At 36.6% G+C, this 17,689-nt stretch overlaps 1 long non-coding RNA gene across 1 annotated transcript in view; it reads right to left on the reverse strand.

Moving 5' to 3' along the window:
• The window catches only part of LOC144320534 (uncharacterized), a 538,453-nt gene that overhangs the window by 309,938 nt on the left and 210,826 nt on the right, over positions 1–17,689 (reverse strand). Inside the window, exon 2 of the long non-coding RNA XR_013386167.1 lies at positions 11,189–11,256. This is a non-coding gene — a long non-coding RNA (uncharacterized LOC144320534). The remainder of the gene's footprint in view (positions 1–11,188; positions 11,257–17,689) is intronic.

Here is a 17,689-nt window from a genome sequence, read left to right on the forward strand (position 1 = left end):
GGTCAACACTCCTCCCAACAGGAGCACAAGAGAAATAGCATTTCTGGGGAAAGTGGCTAAATAGCTAACCCAAAAGATTCTACTTAACTTAAAGCCAGCTACCTAAACTAAGGCAGAGCAGCCGCAGAAGGCAGAGTATTGCCAATAGGCCCAGCTTTCAGGGGACAGCCAAAGAGAGACGCTTTCACGCTTTCACAGTTTATGGACGAAATCCCAAGACCCCAGAAAACAGGTGTCAGGGATAATCCTGCAGATTTACCCATGGAGAAGTACTGCCAATTCAAACAGTGTGTTCAGAGGCAGACAAGGGCCTGAAGATGAGTGGCCTCTCTCAGAAAGAGAGAGCTTCACTACTGAATGGTGACAGGGTATGAACCAAAGCCTGAATGTTACATGAAACAAAGGCCTACCTAGAAGTCTGGATCATAGAAATGCCATTTACGAATGACATCATTCCCTCCAACAGCTACAGGGCTCACATAAAAAAATGAAACAGCCCCAAATTATTCTCAGCCTTTATGGCACATTGGAATCACCTGGAGAGTTTTAACTAGTACTGATGCCTTGATCCCACCCCCAAAATATTCTTATGTGGTTGGTCTGATGGGCAGCCTGGACATCCAGATACTTAAAAGTGCCCAAGGTAATTCTAATAGGCAGCCAAGGCTAAGAGCCACAAACCTAGAATGACACAATAGGAAAAGGTGAGCATGCATATATACATGCTTTGAATGCTTTAAAAGTATTCAATATTTTTGTTTTTTAAATACTCTGCAGGCCAAACACTTGCACTGTCTAAAGCCCAGAGTCTACAAAGGGACCAAGAAAGAGCAAACTTAAATCAATTCGGCTCTAGCAAATGCTGCCGATAAAATAAAACAATGCTTTTAAGTGAATTAAGGGAATGACGATAGGGACTACGAATTATCAATTATTAAGCACCAATGTTGTGTTATATAACACCTTTTTTAACTCTAAATACTTAAAATATCACCTCAAGAACAATGTTTTGTATATAGGAAGTACTTGATAAATATCTATGAATACGTATTATAGATGAGGAAACAAAAGCTCAACCAAATTCAATAATGTATCCAAAGTAACACAGTTACTTTGTAACCCAGTAGTGAATGATTCAGTATTTTAACCCAAGTCCATCTGAATTTTTCCATGTGGCTATGCAGCCTTAATCTTTGAGAAGTCTAAATTACCTAAAATCTTAGAGACAGATAATTTTAGAGATCTGGTATGGGGTCTGTCAAAAGTGCCAGTTATATTTAAGGTACCTAGCAGCACTGGATCTTACTCTGCAGAAACAACACTTCGTTTGCTAATTCAAAAAACCCCAATGGTTTACAAACCCAAATAATTGAGTCATTTTAATAATTTAATCATTATAACATATGCATAATATTCAAGCAAATTTCAAGAATTAACCCACTCAAAATAAATGACTAGAACATCTGCTATATAAAACAAATTAGCATAGCAAAATTAAAATACCAACAAGGGACACCTGGGTGGTTCAATCAGTTGAGCAGCCAACTCTTGATTTTGGGTCAAGTTATGATCTCAGGGTCCTGGGATGGAGCCCCACATCCAGCTCTGCACTCAGCAAGGAGTCTGCTTGAGTTTTTTTCCCCACCTTGTACTCTCTTTCTCTCCCTCTCAGTCTCAAATAAGTAAATAAATCTTTAAACAAATAAAATGCCAACGAACTCCTAGTAAGATAAGTAACTCAGTAATGATATGCATGAATGTCTAAAAGATAAGGAGAGGGAGAAAAAAGAGAACAGTAAAAATGTATACACCACCATCGTTGTGTCTATAAGCCATATACAAAAAATAGGAAAAGAAAAAGATAACACACAGCCAAGAGCAGAAACACAAGCTAAATATAAATAGGTAGCCTTGAATGCCAAACTGAGGAGCTTAACTTTATGCTGTGTTCACTGCATAGAGTCCTTCTCCCTTATTAGTATCTGGAACAATGTCTATTTTTCTATCTAAAAAATGTCTATTCAATTGCTCTGCCTATTTTTTAATTGGTTTCTTATTGAATTGAATAAGTCCTTTATATATTTTGGATATTTATCCAATATATGGCTTGCAAATATTCTCTTCCAATTAGGCAGGTTGCCTTTTCATTTTGTTGAATGTTTATTTTGTTGTGCAGAAACTTTCCAGTTTGATGTAGTCTCACTTACCAATTTTTGCTTTTGTTGCTGGACTTTGGCTGTCATAGCCAAAAATCACTGTTGCCAAGACCCTTGTCAAGGAACTTTTTCTCTGTGTTTTTTTTCTAGGAGTTTTAATGTTTCATATCTTACGTTTAAGTCTTTCATCCCTTTCAAGTTAATTTTTATGAGTGGTATAAGATAGTGGTTCAATTTCATTTTTCTACATGTATGTAGGTATCCTATTTCCCTCAAAACCATTTATTGAAGAAACTATCCCTTCCCCATTAGTAATGTTAGCTCCCTTGTCAAATATTACTTGACCGTCTATGTAGGGGTTTATTTCAGGTCTCTCAATTCTGTTACATTGGTCTATATATCTATTTTCATGCCAGGACCATACTATTTTCATTATAGCTTTGGGGTATAGAATGAAACCAAAAAGTGTGCCACCTTGGAAGATAGGCAGTGCTGGTAGAGTTCCTCTTTTTATCTTCTCCAAGATGCCCAAATTCTTGTGGGTTTTTTTTTCCTCCAACAAAGTGCTAGAATCTTTCCACAGAAAATCTGGACTTCTACAAAGACGCTTTCATCTATGAGTGTCTGCCCAAACTGGCACTTTACAGGTGCCCTCCAACCTCAGCCAAGAGGAGCTAGAGCCTACCTGCAGGTTTCTGCTGGTTCCATGGCTCATACTGAGCTCTGTCTGCCTATTATCCAATGCACAGGTGGCCAAGACTCCTCCTGGGTCCCTTAGAAAATCCTGCCAGGTCCCACAACTTCCACAGAGGCCCTTTTGTTTGGTGGTAGATACTAAATTTTCACTGTTCAAAGGGCAGGGACAAAAAGAAGAGGTATCTTCTGCTGCCATGATGCTGACCTCCTTTCCTAAAAGCACAGGTTTTATACAGCTAAACGAAACCACTAGTTAATGTTCACAGAATTATTAAGAGCAAAGGTTCTCTGTAGCAAAAAGTAAACATTTACTGTTCGATAAACAGATTTTGTTTTTTTTTTTAATCTCTTATAGAAGATTTTAAATTGTTCAGACCAACTCAGTAGTTTCATATTAGGCAATAAATGCATAATGGTGACTCAAGAGGACTCTGAAGACTTGGGAAGATACATTAACTCTGAGCCACAAGATTACAAATTTAGATTCCATCATCCAGAAAAGAGCTCATGCTGATCATCTTACCCCATGCAATCCCTAGGAAAGGCCTTGTGAAAAAGAAGATCTATCTGTAAGAATTTACTTTACCTTGAAGAGAAACATTTTTAAACTAATAGCCAGGGCAAGGCTCACAGACAAAATACTTGACCTGTGAAATATCTCTTGCTTACTTTTAATGACTATTCTCAACTCAGGAGTTTGTCATAATCACTCCTTCTTATTGATGTGATGGTAAATTAATCTTTGCACTCTATGGGGAAAAAAATGAATGCACCTGAATACACCCTTAAAGTTGCATTCTGAAAATCAATTTTTCTTGATGAAAAATAGTAAATCACTCTTTAATAATTTATATATTCTCCAGTGTGAAACTTTCCTTAAGATAGAAGATATTTCTAAAACCTAGCTTGCTAGAAATAAATGAAACAATATATAATAAAGCTTGGCCTATGTCCCATTACAGACACCCTTCACTTTATATAGAGACCATGAAGGCTTCCTTGTTACAGATGGATAGATAGGTAGTTGGGGGTGAGAGGAGGGTGAGAGGAGGGGTGAAGGAGAGTTGGAGAGAGGAAAAGAAAAAGAGAAAATAGGACATCGATATTATTGAAATTACAATTGACCACTATTATTTTAGTTGCTGGGAATAACCTGATGAAATCCTTCCTTCCACAAGCCAATCTCCAAATCTAAATGGATATTGACCCCGTGCTAGTCATCCTTGATAAAACAGTAAATGCTTCCCTCACCAATTCCTAAGTATTATGGTAAGACAAACTCTCAAGACACAATGTTTGGGTTCAAAACTCAGCTATTGTGACCTTCTGTTCATTTCTTCAGTTTCCATTCCTCAGTTTTCCTGTATGTAAACTGGTAATAATAATAATAATAATAATAATATTTATAGCAGCTACTATATATAGCAGGTGCTCTAGTAGGTACTGCTCATAGACTTGTAAAGAGTTTAAATCATAAATAACATCATCAATGTTAGTTACATTACATTTATTTGCAGACTAAAGAAGCCACTAAAACTGATATCTAGAATGTGTTAGAGAGCTAATGAAAATAACTGCTATTTAATAGATCTTACTATGTTCAGACACAGCCCTAAAAGCTTTAAATGCATTAATTTATTAAATCTTCACAGCAGTCCTGTGATATATGTACTATTATTTTTTCCCATAGAAAGAGAAACCGAGAAAAGGAACTGAGACTTTAAAAGGTGATGAGAATGGTACACAGTCACTCAGTTAGGCAGAAGAACAGGGAATCAGGACCAGAACTACTTTTATCAGAAACAGAGATTTAAACACTTTGCATGTACATGAGCCTTATTCCCAAGGAAATATAGATAAGAAAATCTTCCAAAACTGTTCCTACACTTGCCTCCCTGGTTGTCCTGATCTTTTCTTTAAATTAAACTTATGTTTTGTTACTATGTGCCCAATACTAACCAGTTTTTGTGCACCTAAAAATATCCCTTCCAAATGTATGAATTGTAAAGGGGCTGTAAAGCAATCACAATCATGCCTTTTTTCAATACTAAAAACATCTTTAATATTTGAGATGAATGGAATGCCAGTTCATTTCTTATTGAAAATATCAATTCATTCAATCACACTTATTGATTTTAGAGAAACTTAAAACCAATTTTGCTTAATTTTGTTGTCAAATGTAATTAGATTTCAAATAGTCATAAAGATTAAACAAGGGATTATTAAAACATGAGTTATAACTTATAACCAGAGTCAAATGCAAGTCATTCTTTATGTAGGTATTTTTCATTAGTTAAGCTCCTTGAAAGCATTCTTTTTTCTATTTGATCCATTGGTTTCTGATAAAGATATGTTAAAATCTTTGATTATGGTATAGTGTTAATATAGATGAGCAATGCCTTTTAGTACAAGACCAACTCACCAAACCCTCTAGCATTCCCATATGCCATTAATAACCAAACAGAAAACAGAATAGAAAAATGCATCCTGTTCACTATAGCAACAAAATATACAAGGTACCTAAAATGAATTTAACAAAATCTGTGGAAGATTTTTATAAGAAATATATGAAATAGGGGTGCCTGGGTAGCTCACTTAGTAAGCAGTAGGCTCTTCATTTTGGCTCAGGTCATGATCTCAGGGTCCTGGCTGGGCTCCATGCTCAGTGAGGAGTCTACCTGAGGATACTCTCTCTCTCTCCTTCTCCCTTGCCCCTCCCCCCATGCATTTATACTCTCTCTTTCAAATAAATAAAATGGGAAGATATAACATGGATGGAAAGACTCAATATTATTAAAATGTCTATTCACTCCAAATTATAAATTCAACAAACCATAATTGCCCTACAACATAAGACTTATTAAAAGACCAAGTTAGTACAATATTGATATGGAAATAGAGACAAATACAGAAATCTCAGAAACAGACTTTTTAAAGTAAACATAATATATGAACAAGGTGGCAATATATGTCAGCAAGAAACTAACAAATCCATTAAATGGTGCTGGAGAAATTTGTTCCCTGTATTGGAAAAAAAAAAAAAACAAATAAAACTAGGTTCCAGAAAAAAAAATGAATAAAACCTTTGCAAAAATTTTGCAGATATTACAAAACTAATTTTCAGGACGATTAAAGGTCTAAATGTCAAGGATTAAAAAATATTTTTATAGCTTCAAGATAGGGAAGGATTTCTGAAAATAAATAAATTTAAGGATTTCTTAAAATAAATAGCTTCTTTATTAAATAAATGTATTTCTGAAAAAGGATAAATAAGACAATTTTAAAAATTGGAAAATATAAAACATCTGTTTAACATTTGAAATCATAAAATATGTTTATCAAATATTTATCAAAAATATTGATATATTGCTTTTGATAAATAATTAAATATAATCAGAAGATAAAAAAATAGAATGGATCCATAAGAATTTTAGGATTTTTTTTCTATATCTGAAAAATGCCATTAGAATTTTGATAGGGATTGCATTGAGTCTGTGGGCTGCTGTGGGTAGTGTGGACATTTTAACAATATTAATTCTTTCAATCCATGAGCACAGAATATCTTTCCATTTGTGTCTTCAATTTCTTTCATAATGTCTTATATTTTTAGTACATAGGTTTTTCACCTCTTTGGTTAAACTTATTCCTAAGTATTTTATTGTTTTTTATGACACTGTAAATGGGAATGTTTTCTTAATTTGTCTTTCAGATAGTTTGTTTTTAGTGTACAGAAACACAACTCATCTTTTTTATTGAAGTATAATTAACATACAGTTATGTTGATTACAACATATTGATTCAACAATTCTATATATTATTCAGTGCTCACCATGATAAATGTAGTTACCATCTGTCACCAAACAATATTACTACAATATTATTGACTATATTCCCTATGTTATATTCTTCATCTCCATGACTTACTTACCTACTTCTTTATTATGCCTCTTTATACTGTCAACACAGAATTGTATTCAGAGTAACTTACTGACAGGGGAGATTGGTCAGGCCATGACTCACAGCAACCACATGGTTATTTCCCACCCCTAATCTCTGCCAAGTCCGAACCTTAACCCACAACTTATATAGAGTAAGGGGCATAGTGATGAGGTCATAAGGTAGTTATCTGCAGTGGGGTCTTTTGTGTATGCGTCATCTCTACTAGTTATCTAAAGTGAAGCCTACTGTGCACCACTTTAGGGAAGATCAGAACAAGCCTTCCCACATCAGACTCAATAGTTGGAATGATTGTGAACTTCAACATAAGTGGTAGCACATGACAGGAAAACTGACAGGGAAACATGACAAGAAACATGACAGGAAGACATCAGTTTCCCTGATGCAATGGGAAGGAACATCAGCAATGTGAAGCTAGGGGGCAATGAGAAAAATGTTTTGCAGCAACAGGTAAGGTATATATCTTCATTTAGTAACAACCCAGTAATAGTTTGGTCCCTGTGAGCCAAATGTCACTCCAGGCTTAGGTATTTTCTCTGGGGTATGATACCAAATATTTTGACCCTTAATATCATAGGAGGGTGTATCCATATTGTATGTAGGCATTTTGGTTGGCACTCATATTAACAACCCTACCTCAGTACCACGCATCCGAAGCTCAGAAGCAGTTATTTGCGTCTGTGTGTTAGGCTCTGACTGTGTAGAATAAAATGTTAAGAATAAAAATTGAGTGTGAGAACTTGGCCCCAAGGGTTTAGGACACCAAGTCACCTGCGACAGGTGAGAGGCAGTTCAAGCTAATTTCCAATGAACTGAAATCTTACCAAGTGGAAGGCCTTGTGGCAATTGCAAAACTCCTGCCAGGTGGGCTTCAAACCTCCTTATAGTACTGGCAATAAGGCTCATCCTCAATACATATTCAAAATTTAACCACTACTAACTCCTCTACTATGCCACCCTGACCTAAGCCCTCGTCATGCCTTACCTAGATTATTGAAATGCCTCCTGATTGGTGTTCTTGCTTATACCTTTGTCCATCTATAGTCTATCCTCAAATCAGTGACCAGAGGAATCTAGTTCAAAGACAGGATGATTTTATTACTTCTCCACTCAAAACCCCACAATGATATTTCATCTCACTGAGAGAAAAAGCCTCATAATCACAAAGACTTAAAAAATAGGTTTTAATTGTAACCATAATTGTTTTCTTAAACACTATGATTTGAGATGTTTCACAATTATAAATAAGTCAGGGTCCCTATTCCTTCTCTGATCTCTTATCACTTGTCCCTCATTTACTCCTCTCCAATAACACTGGCTTTCTTGCTATTCCTTGGTCCTACCAAGAATACTTTCTCCTTAGGACTTTTGAACTTGCTATTCTCTTTAGCTAAAATGCTTTCCCCCTGAAAACCACATGACATATTATCTTACGTCTTCCAGGTTTATATTCATATCATGTCTTCTCCGTGAGGACTTGACTATTTAGTGTCTTAAAAATTATAACACCACCCCCCCCAGCACTCTCTATCCTTCTTTCATGCTTTTTCTCTGTAACACATTTCACTTATCTAACATATTATACTTTTTAATGTTTTCTTTCATTATCTGCCCCCTCACACACACACACAAACACACACTAGAAAATGCTTTTCACAAGGCTAGCTCTAGGCCCAACACCTAATATGGTGGTGTATGAATGCACAAATACATAGCATTATCTTTAACAGCAAAACAATTACATTCATGCATGGGGAGAGTAAACAAAACTCAAGACAGTCTCAACTCTGAGACAGAAGAATGAGATGAGAAAATTAAACAAGGATTTTATTTTATCTGTAGTTGTTTTCTTAGATACACATAAATAGCATTCACTATATTTAAAATATTAAAAATAAGAACTATGCCCCTTATTTTTGTCTTAAAGCCATCTCTGCATGCGTTCCTTCTTGTCAGAGTTTCTGACAAGTATTAGCAAACTGGAGATCTTGTATGAAAAAAAGATTTTCAGATGGAGCTATAGGATAAAATCCAATCTATGATGTCACTCAATTCAGAACTTGCATTGATCCTACTTCAGCAGGTTGAGTGTAAAACCACATTGAAGAATTCCAGATTTTGCTTGCAGCATGACATTAATCAGTCTTTAGCCAACTATCCCAGATCTTCACAGTTTCATAACCAACTCTTCTTATCCTATCACCCACCGACAGCCAGCTTGTGCTGTAATTTAGCACAAAACTTCCAGACATTCTCACTACACACCCTGCTGAGGGCTTGATGTGTTTTCAACATGCAGCTTTTCAAAGAAATAATATTTTTCAAAAAAAAATACATGACTCTATACCTAAAGCTTGTAAACTCAATTTTAACCTAATTATTAAAAATTCATAAAGTTGGATGTTGGAAATTGTTTTTTATCTGCTACAAAAATCATTAGAAAATGCCTTTTTATTCTAGATAAAATAGAACTGCTATTCTTTAAGGATCTCTATCAATTCCATTTTTGATATTCCATCTTAAAATTGATAGTGGCTTTTCTTAAAAATTAAGACAGTTTATCTTGAACTAACCTTTTTAGTTACAAAGGAAGCTCACATTCTATTTTTATAGGATATCTCTTGTTCTTCCTTTAATAAAGGAACATTTTGAAGGTACAAATGAATTAATTCAGTATTTATTGGGAGGCAAACGCTTAAATCCATAAAGATTTAATAGTCTCAGATATTATTTTGAAAGAAAGCTTTTCTACTTGCCTAGACAGAGGAAATTGTCATTCCAAATCAATCACCCTCATCCCCACCCACTACCCTTCTTTTAGCTTGGTCCTGTGTTTAATTCATCTTTGTAATCTCAGCAATAAGGTTTTGGTTCATTAATCAGAAGCTTCTTACCTGAATGGTCCTTACCTGAATAGATGAGGAATAACTGTGGTTCAATTGACCTTAAAATGCCTAACTGAAACCAATACTAAAAATGTGTTTTTGAAAATTGACAAGTGGTTCAAAGAACAACTCACTCTACCCTCCACCCACAAAATATTAATGTTGGACTTAGACCACTGTTTGGCCTAAAGAAACCTTGTCCATGGCATTTACATTATAACTTAAAGGTAGGGAATCCATACCTAATGGGAGATGCTCTAACATCAATGAACCACCCAACCAGCTTTTCCATTCACTATGTCAAATACTGATACAAGGTTGTCCTTATATATGATGGTTCATACATCTGGCTGGCTCTGCTCTTCAGCTGGATCCAGGGATCATAGACATATGGATTTTAAAAATTAAATAATAATTAAGTGTCCCTTATGATATTGCAATAGAATGATGATTGATACAACCTTGTCCATCCTCCTTAAGAGAGAACCTAAAAGAAATAATTCACACTGGAATTTTGGTCATCCTTAGGCAACAAACTTGTTGTAATTCATAATTTTAAAATTGAGTTGAATTATAGTAGAAATAACCTTATTGTATATACCATTGCCCTGCTTTCACTCTTTGCCCCTCTCCAAAAAATATTGTACATTGATAGGAAGGCTTTGTTTGGAGGGATTTTTAGATGAGCTCAGCATGCTTCCAATGGGTTTCTAGAAGGCAACTTCAAAGGTCAGGAGATCCCAATAGTGCTCATTATACAGATATTTGCATCATAGCTGAGCAATCATTGAGCAATTACTGTATCAGGTATTTTGCCAGCACTGGAGATACTGAAATGAGTAAGATGCTGACACTAGCATCAAGAATGTCTAATCCAAAGATGTCTACTAAGATAAATAGGCAGGCAATTACAATACAAATAATAAAAACTAGAAAATAACATGAAAGGAACCAAACTATTTCCAGTTCCAGATGCTAAGGCAATCAAAGAAAGCTTTCCAGAAGAATTCACACCATAGTAAGTCAATAGACATAAGTGAAAATTTGCAACATGTGGATGAGATGGGTAAAAGCATACCAAGCAAAGCAAGTTTGCATGCAGAGAAGCACAGATACATAGACTAACATGGAGGATCCAGGCTGAAGTGGAGGACGAATGTGGAACTTTATTCTGAAGGCATTTGGATCCTTTGAAGCACTTGAAGTAAGGAAGCACACTGATCATAAATGTGCTTCAGGAACATTACTATGGCAGCAGCATGAAAAACGCATAAGAGGAGAGCCATAGGAGAAGCAAGAAGATAATTATGTGACCCGCAATCTACAACATGTATCAGATGACCATCACATCAGGAAACATGGCAGGCTAATTTGGCAGTAAGTTGTACTTGGATGGCAAGAGGGAGGGAAATATTTCCAAGTGTTGTTGGAACATCATTATCACTCCATTTCCTGTAAAAATAATAGTGAAATAATAATTAAATAATAACTCACCACCATTTAGTTTCTTTAATCCTCACAACCATTCTGCATGGTAGAGTTTACCCTCTTATAGTTTGGAGCTGAAAAATCAGAAAAATTAAGTCAATTACTTCAAGCCACATATCTACAAAATGAAAGAATCATAATCCAAATTCATGTTGTTTAGTTGTAGAACCCACACTCTTTCTATGGCACTGATTCCTCTTAGATCCTCCAACTCGGGCATTTCATTATTGAAATATCTGAAAGACCACTTGTTGTGGTCTCTTGGAAAATATTCCAAAAGAGTTACTATAGAGATTTCTCAATTGTTTTATTATTTTAGTCTTCCATGTGTTAAAGTTTGAAACATTATTCCAAGAAAATGTACTAGGAAGAAAACTGGCCACCATAGTGCTGATTTAAGCCACATGAGGTTATTCTCAAAACTAACAACTTCTCAGAAAGAAATACTAACACTAAATTATGCTAAAAGTATTTTTGGCTCTTACTAAATGATGCATATAGAAAGGCTAGTTTAAAACAGTCACAGATTTAAGTGGGGAGAAGAATGATACCTCACCACATCACCCTTTCTTAAATCACCTAATTAGTCATGCAAAATGCAACCTATATGCAATGGATGAGTTAACATTGCTATCACAACCTTCACTTTTACATTATCTGACTTTTATGAGTTTAAATTTGCAGTCTTAAAGGTTGCTCCACTCTAGGATTTTTTTTCCACTCTAGGATTTTTGCATTTAATTAAACACAGCAATAGAGAAAAATCACATTTTTCAAAACAAGTGTTCATCATCTTAAATCTGGCAATAAAAAGATGAGTCATCAATATTCTCAGAGGAAACTTTCAACTTGCCTTGCTACTGTACTATTACTTTTCTTTTTATAGCCAATATGAGTCTGCCAAAAACATGTGGATATAACATCTATAAAAGACAATTATTATACTTGTTTTCACACTTTCCCATATGTTATTCTGTCATAGAGTGCAAAATCAAACATCCTAGCTAGAACTTATCAATTATGCCTTTAATAGATAAACTTTATTTTTTTACTATTATTCTAACATGCCAAAGTAATTTGTCTCTTCAAAATCCCAGGAATACAATATTCTCTACAGCTTAAGCTAGGTATCCTCAAATCATATGAACTACTCCAGACACCAATACCAAAACCCAAAGAAACAAAAGCATGTTTCTTCCTAAAACTGAGCAGGGAAAGGGATTGTTAGGGTATATTAGAAAGATTAATTACATAAAAATTACTTATTTCATAATGGTTTCTCAGGGAAGCATTTAAATCTACAATGTGTGCTTTCTGGTGGTCATTAAAGCACCCAACCTAAATGGAATGTGGATATTGTAGTCTTAATTTTAGAGGAGTCTACATGCAGATAAAAGTTTAAATTCCTGAATAAAGAATCTTCCATTATTCAGTCAATAAATATTTGTATAGTATCTTCTAAAGCCAGGCATTATATTAGGCCTCATCTTCTCAGGAAGGTGACTATAGGGCCCATGAGATGGAAATTTTTACTTTTCACTGTACCTGCATTTTTTTAAAGAATCTCTTCAGCCCCACAGTACAACAGTCCTTCATAATTCATTTTTATCCCTTAAAATCTTCTGCGTGGTCCCTTAAATCTTCTGCTTTATTTCTCTGACTTGACTATTGCAGTTACAGAGAAATGAGGTAGACATGCTGCTTCCCCACAGTAGATCAGCTGGTTACATGGGCCTCATGGAGAGACATTGTTGTGCTATGGTCACCATGTCTCAGCATCTGCTCCCTTCCAGTCAAATTCAAAGAGATTACCAGTCTCAAGGAGGATGAGTCACACTTACCAGACAAGAGATTCCATAAATTAGAATACCAATTAATTATATTATAATGGGAATTGTAACAAGCCTTCAAGCCTACTTGAAATCTTTTGACCAATGTATTCTATCCCCTTAGGGAAACCCACTTGGGAAGCCAATATATAATCAGAAGCTGGTTTAGTAAACATGAAATTTAGTGATTATTACTGAAGATGTAGACTTGAGAAAGAAAAGGTATTGAGAAGGAATCTCAGAGAGGTGGAAAGAGAGCCAGAGTGCAGTGCTATCTCTGTTGGCTTGGGAAGAGAGATTTTCAAGAAGAAAAAGGTCAGCATTGATAAATGCTGTGAAGGGTGACAAGTGTAAATAAACAAACAAACCAGGAAAAATAATTTTGAATTTGTCTTTTTTTTTTAATTTTTTCTTATTTATTTATGATAGTCACACAGAGAGATAGAGAGAGACAGAGAAACAGGCAGAGAGAGAAGCAGGCTCCATGCACTGGGAGCCCGATGTGGGATCCGATCCCGGGTCTCCAGGATCGCGCCCTGGGCCAAATGCAGGCGCTAAACCGCTGCGCCACCCAGGGATCCCGAAGTTGTCTTTTAGAAGGTAATTGATCTCTCCACAGACTCAACAGGATAGTGGGGCTGGAACCAGAGATGATATTGGCCTCCTGAGAATGTCTTATCTAAAAGATAAGACAGCAATTGTGGAACATTATTCTAAAAGCCTGGTAGGGAAGGAAATAACGAGTGGAGGGACAGGATCTATGAGGGTTTCTTAAACTGGAGTGCTCAGCCATATCTATACTTTGAAGTAATAGAGAAGAGAGTAAACAATGAAACAAGAACCACCAGCATTGATAAAATTAAGACCAGCCATGGAGACATTATTAATTAGTCTTAGATATCAGAAGCGACACCTCCTCCAGACTAAAGAGAACCTAGGTAGTAAAACAGACACAGAAAAATTGGTGTGGATGGAGCTGTAATTCAACAAGCATACAGCTGTCTTGACAGACACATTTTTGTCTATATGGGGAAGAAAATTTGCTGAGAGAAAAAGCAATAGGGGTGGGGTAGGTATTTTGAAGAGGGTGGTAAATATTTAGAAAAGATCATGTGGAGAAATAGAAAAGGACCCAGTTAAGGGTGGTACTGGGTTATAAATCACAGAGATGACCGTCCAGTTGGTATCAGTTCCCTCAAATCTGCTAGATCTCATCTAACATCTTTCAGCACTTAAGGCATAGGAGTAGAAAAGGCAGAAGGGGGATCCCTGGGTGGCTCAGCGGTTTAGCACCTGCCTTTGGCCCAGGGCGTGATCCTGGAGTCCCTTGATCGAGTCCCGCATTGGGCTCCCTGCATGGAGCCTGCTCCCTCTGCCTGTGTCTCTGCCTCTCTCTCTCTCTCTCTCTCTCTGTGTGTGTGTGTGTGTGTGTGTCTCATGAATAAATAAATAAAATCTTTAAAAAAGAAAAGGCAGAAGGCTGATCCAAATTAGGGTTAACAGAACAGAACTGGTAGAAATACAGGGAAACCTTGATATTGAGAGTGCTGGAAGAGAAAGAATGGAGTGAGTGACAAACCACATGCTTCTAGGTGGTAGTTAGAGGAAATGAAACCATGAGTGGGTAGTGCACAGAGGGGAAAATGGAAAAAGGTTATTCTAGAGACCTGGATGAAAACTGTGTCTTCTGGAAGCAGAGCTTCAGACAAAGTCTTACCTGTAGACAGTTTAAGAAACTCCAGGGAACCAGAATGAGGTTCGGGGAGAGTTAACCAGGGAAGAAAGAAAAGTCAATATACAAGGCTGTGTTATCAGCTTAGTTGCTGATACAGACAACAGGGTGCTTGATCCTGTTTCATCTTCTGAGAACTATGAAATGTGTCCATAACTGCTCACCCAGTGTTCAGAGGGTATTTTCCATGCACTTTCAGACGCCATTGGTCAAGGGTGATCCCATGAGCACTAACTCTACCACATTTCCAATTTGTTCATGCACAAGTACAAAATAGGTTCCTGAAAACATCCCGTGCTGCAGCAGCAGCAGTGAAGCTTTGGAGCAGGAAGTGAGGGGTATGCAACGTGGGACATGTGATGAGATGCGGCCAGGTTGTACCTTCAGAAATTCAGTCAAATCCTCATCAAAATTTCACAATAGCAGGGACTGGAGAAGAAGGTGAGTGTGAATGTATGTAAAGTGCTAAAAGGCCTAAGATCAAGTATAAAGTAACAATATGAGAGAGCTAGAAAAATAAAAAGCTAGTGACCCAGATTCAGATATCAACATTTAATATTTTAGAGTAGGAATTCTAGACATACATAGAGTAGTATTCTAGACATAGACATCTGGATGTGACTTTAAGAGTACATTATTGGAGTTGAGGTAATCTAGAAATTCTGAGAAGGTATTAGTGTATACTGCAGTGACAAATGAACCTAAAATCTCCAATCTGGAACAATAATGGTTTATTTCTTACTCAGACTACCTGTCTGCCTCAGATCAGAGAAAAACTCTGTTCCATTACAGTGTACCCCATGCTGACCAAGCAACCATCATCTGGAACATTACCAGAATTCTTGGTAGGAGGTAAAGACAGTATGGTAAACTTCAAAGCTTTTCCTTGGAAGTGAGGTGTCACTTCTCACACTTTCCTGATCAAATTAAATCATATATCCATGCCTCAGTTCCCAAGAGAATGGATATATAATTCTTCCACAGGGATGATCACCAGTAGGAGAATACCAAATATGAGTGAAATCTACCACTAAGACTGTATTGTTGTATGACTCATATAAACACTTGCTGATAGTAGGATTGAGGTAGAAAAGAAAAACAATGTCTTCCATAAATGAAGGTCAGAAAGCAACAACAATAAGGAGCTCTAGAAGATAATCCAGTGAAGAAGAAAGCAGCAATGGTGATATTGGAGAATATTCTGGGACCCTTGGCATGAGGGTTCATGGTGACAAAGAGCATAAGCTTGAGAAAAGTGCTGCAGAAGCGCTATCCTTGGGGGAGAGTTGCTTTTTAATTAAAGTGGAAAAAGAGGTTCTGTGATTGAGGATACAACTGGAACAACACATAAGCTTGTTTTGTGTTTTATTTTATAATCTTTTGTTTTCTTAAAGCTCAATCTTTCTCTGGATTATAGCCTTCATTTCCATGATATCAACTAGCTCTGATACCCAAATGGCTCTCAAATCTTCACCTTAATAAACCCATACCCTCACCTAATACTAGACACAAACATTCAGCTACAAGTCATCAAAATTCAAGATGAACAAAACTAAACTCACCATCTACTCCTCAAACTCCTGTGGTCCCTAAGGAAATGGAACCATCAACTAAGGCCATTGAGAACTCTAGAAATGTGTTTAGGGAAGATAGAAGTTATATCAGAAACTTCTTATTATTCTGGCAATAGTTAAGATATTGAAGAGTTCCTGGCAAAATAGATGGACACCAGACCAGGTTTATGATATATCATAATTTGTATAATAAATTTTAAAAATTGAGAGCTGAACAGCAGACATCAGCCACAAGAGAAAAATGAGGTTCTGTTTTGTGGTTCCTAGATCTAGGTCGGTTCATAGAAGCTACTGATTAATGTGGAAGCCAGGTTCCCTCAGGAAGGATCTGTCAATGCTCTGAGGAACACATAATGTAAATATCATCCTGATTCTTCTCCATAGGGATATGCTGCCATTTTCCAGGGTAACTATGCACTGAGGGAGGGGAATAATCATATTTTTCAAGGACAGTTAAATATGGGGTTTGAGCAATATCTGGGAACCCAAAATGCCATTGTGGTCCTCTGTTTAGAGATCGCTTATGGAAACCAATTGATCGATGAAGTTTTGCCCCAGTGTTTCCGATAGTTTGTCTAATGGGTTTTACACCCAGGTTGTAGTTAATTCCTAATCACATATTCTATAATAGAACAGACATACTCTGACTTAAGGAATAAGGCATTATGGTAGGAAGAGCCTAGTAGAAAACCCTAAAATGCCCCCTCAACAATGTTATCTCTGACCAAGGCTAAGGCTAAAAAAGTATAATAGAGGGTAAAAGACAACAGAAGCCACTGGTCTTACCATATATTCCATCACCCAGAAGTAGCTAGCCTAATAGAATGGAATGGTGTGACCTATTAATAGTATAACTAAGGCACCATCTTAGAGACAACACCCTTCAGACTATCTCCCAAGAGGCAATGGTTGATATGTGGGGCTGTATCCTCAAAGGCTAGAATACACATCTGTGTTCCGTGGAGTAAAAATAGAATTGACAATTCCAACCATTTCTCCCAGTGACCATCTTGCAATATATGTGCTTATGACCCCTATAATTTTCGTCACTGGCTGGTCTAAGGCCCTGGTCCTGAAAGGGGTAGAGAGGAAAGTATATAGGGAGTTTCTGCCCAGGGCCACATCTATGCCTACCATCTGGTCTCTTGTCACTTCAGCTTTTTATTCCAGGGAACTAGGAAGAAAATAAAGAAGTGGCTGTACTGGAAAAGATCATCGACCCTGACTACCAAGATGAGCTAGTGTGCTACACAATAGAGCAGGAAAGCAATGCATTTGCTTTTTGTTGTTGTTGTTTTGTTTGTTTGGTCTCCAAATTTTTATTTAAATTCAAGTTAGTTAACCTGCAGTGTTACCTGAAACCAATATTCAG

This window comes from Canis aureus, chromosome 9 (genome assembly GCF_053574225.1).
Source record: "Canis aureus isolate CA01 chromosome 9, VMU_Caureus_v.1.0, whole genome shotgun sequence".
Lineage (NCBI taxonomy): Eukaryota > Metazoa > Chordata > Mammalia > Carnivora > Canidae > Canis > Canis aureus.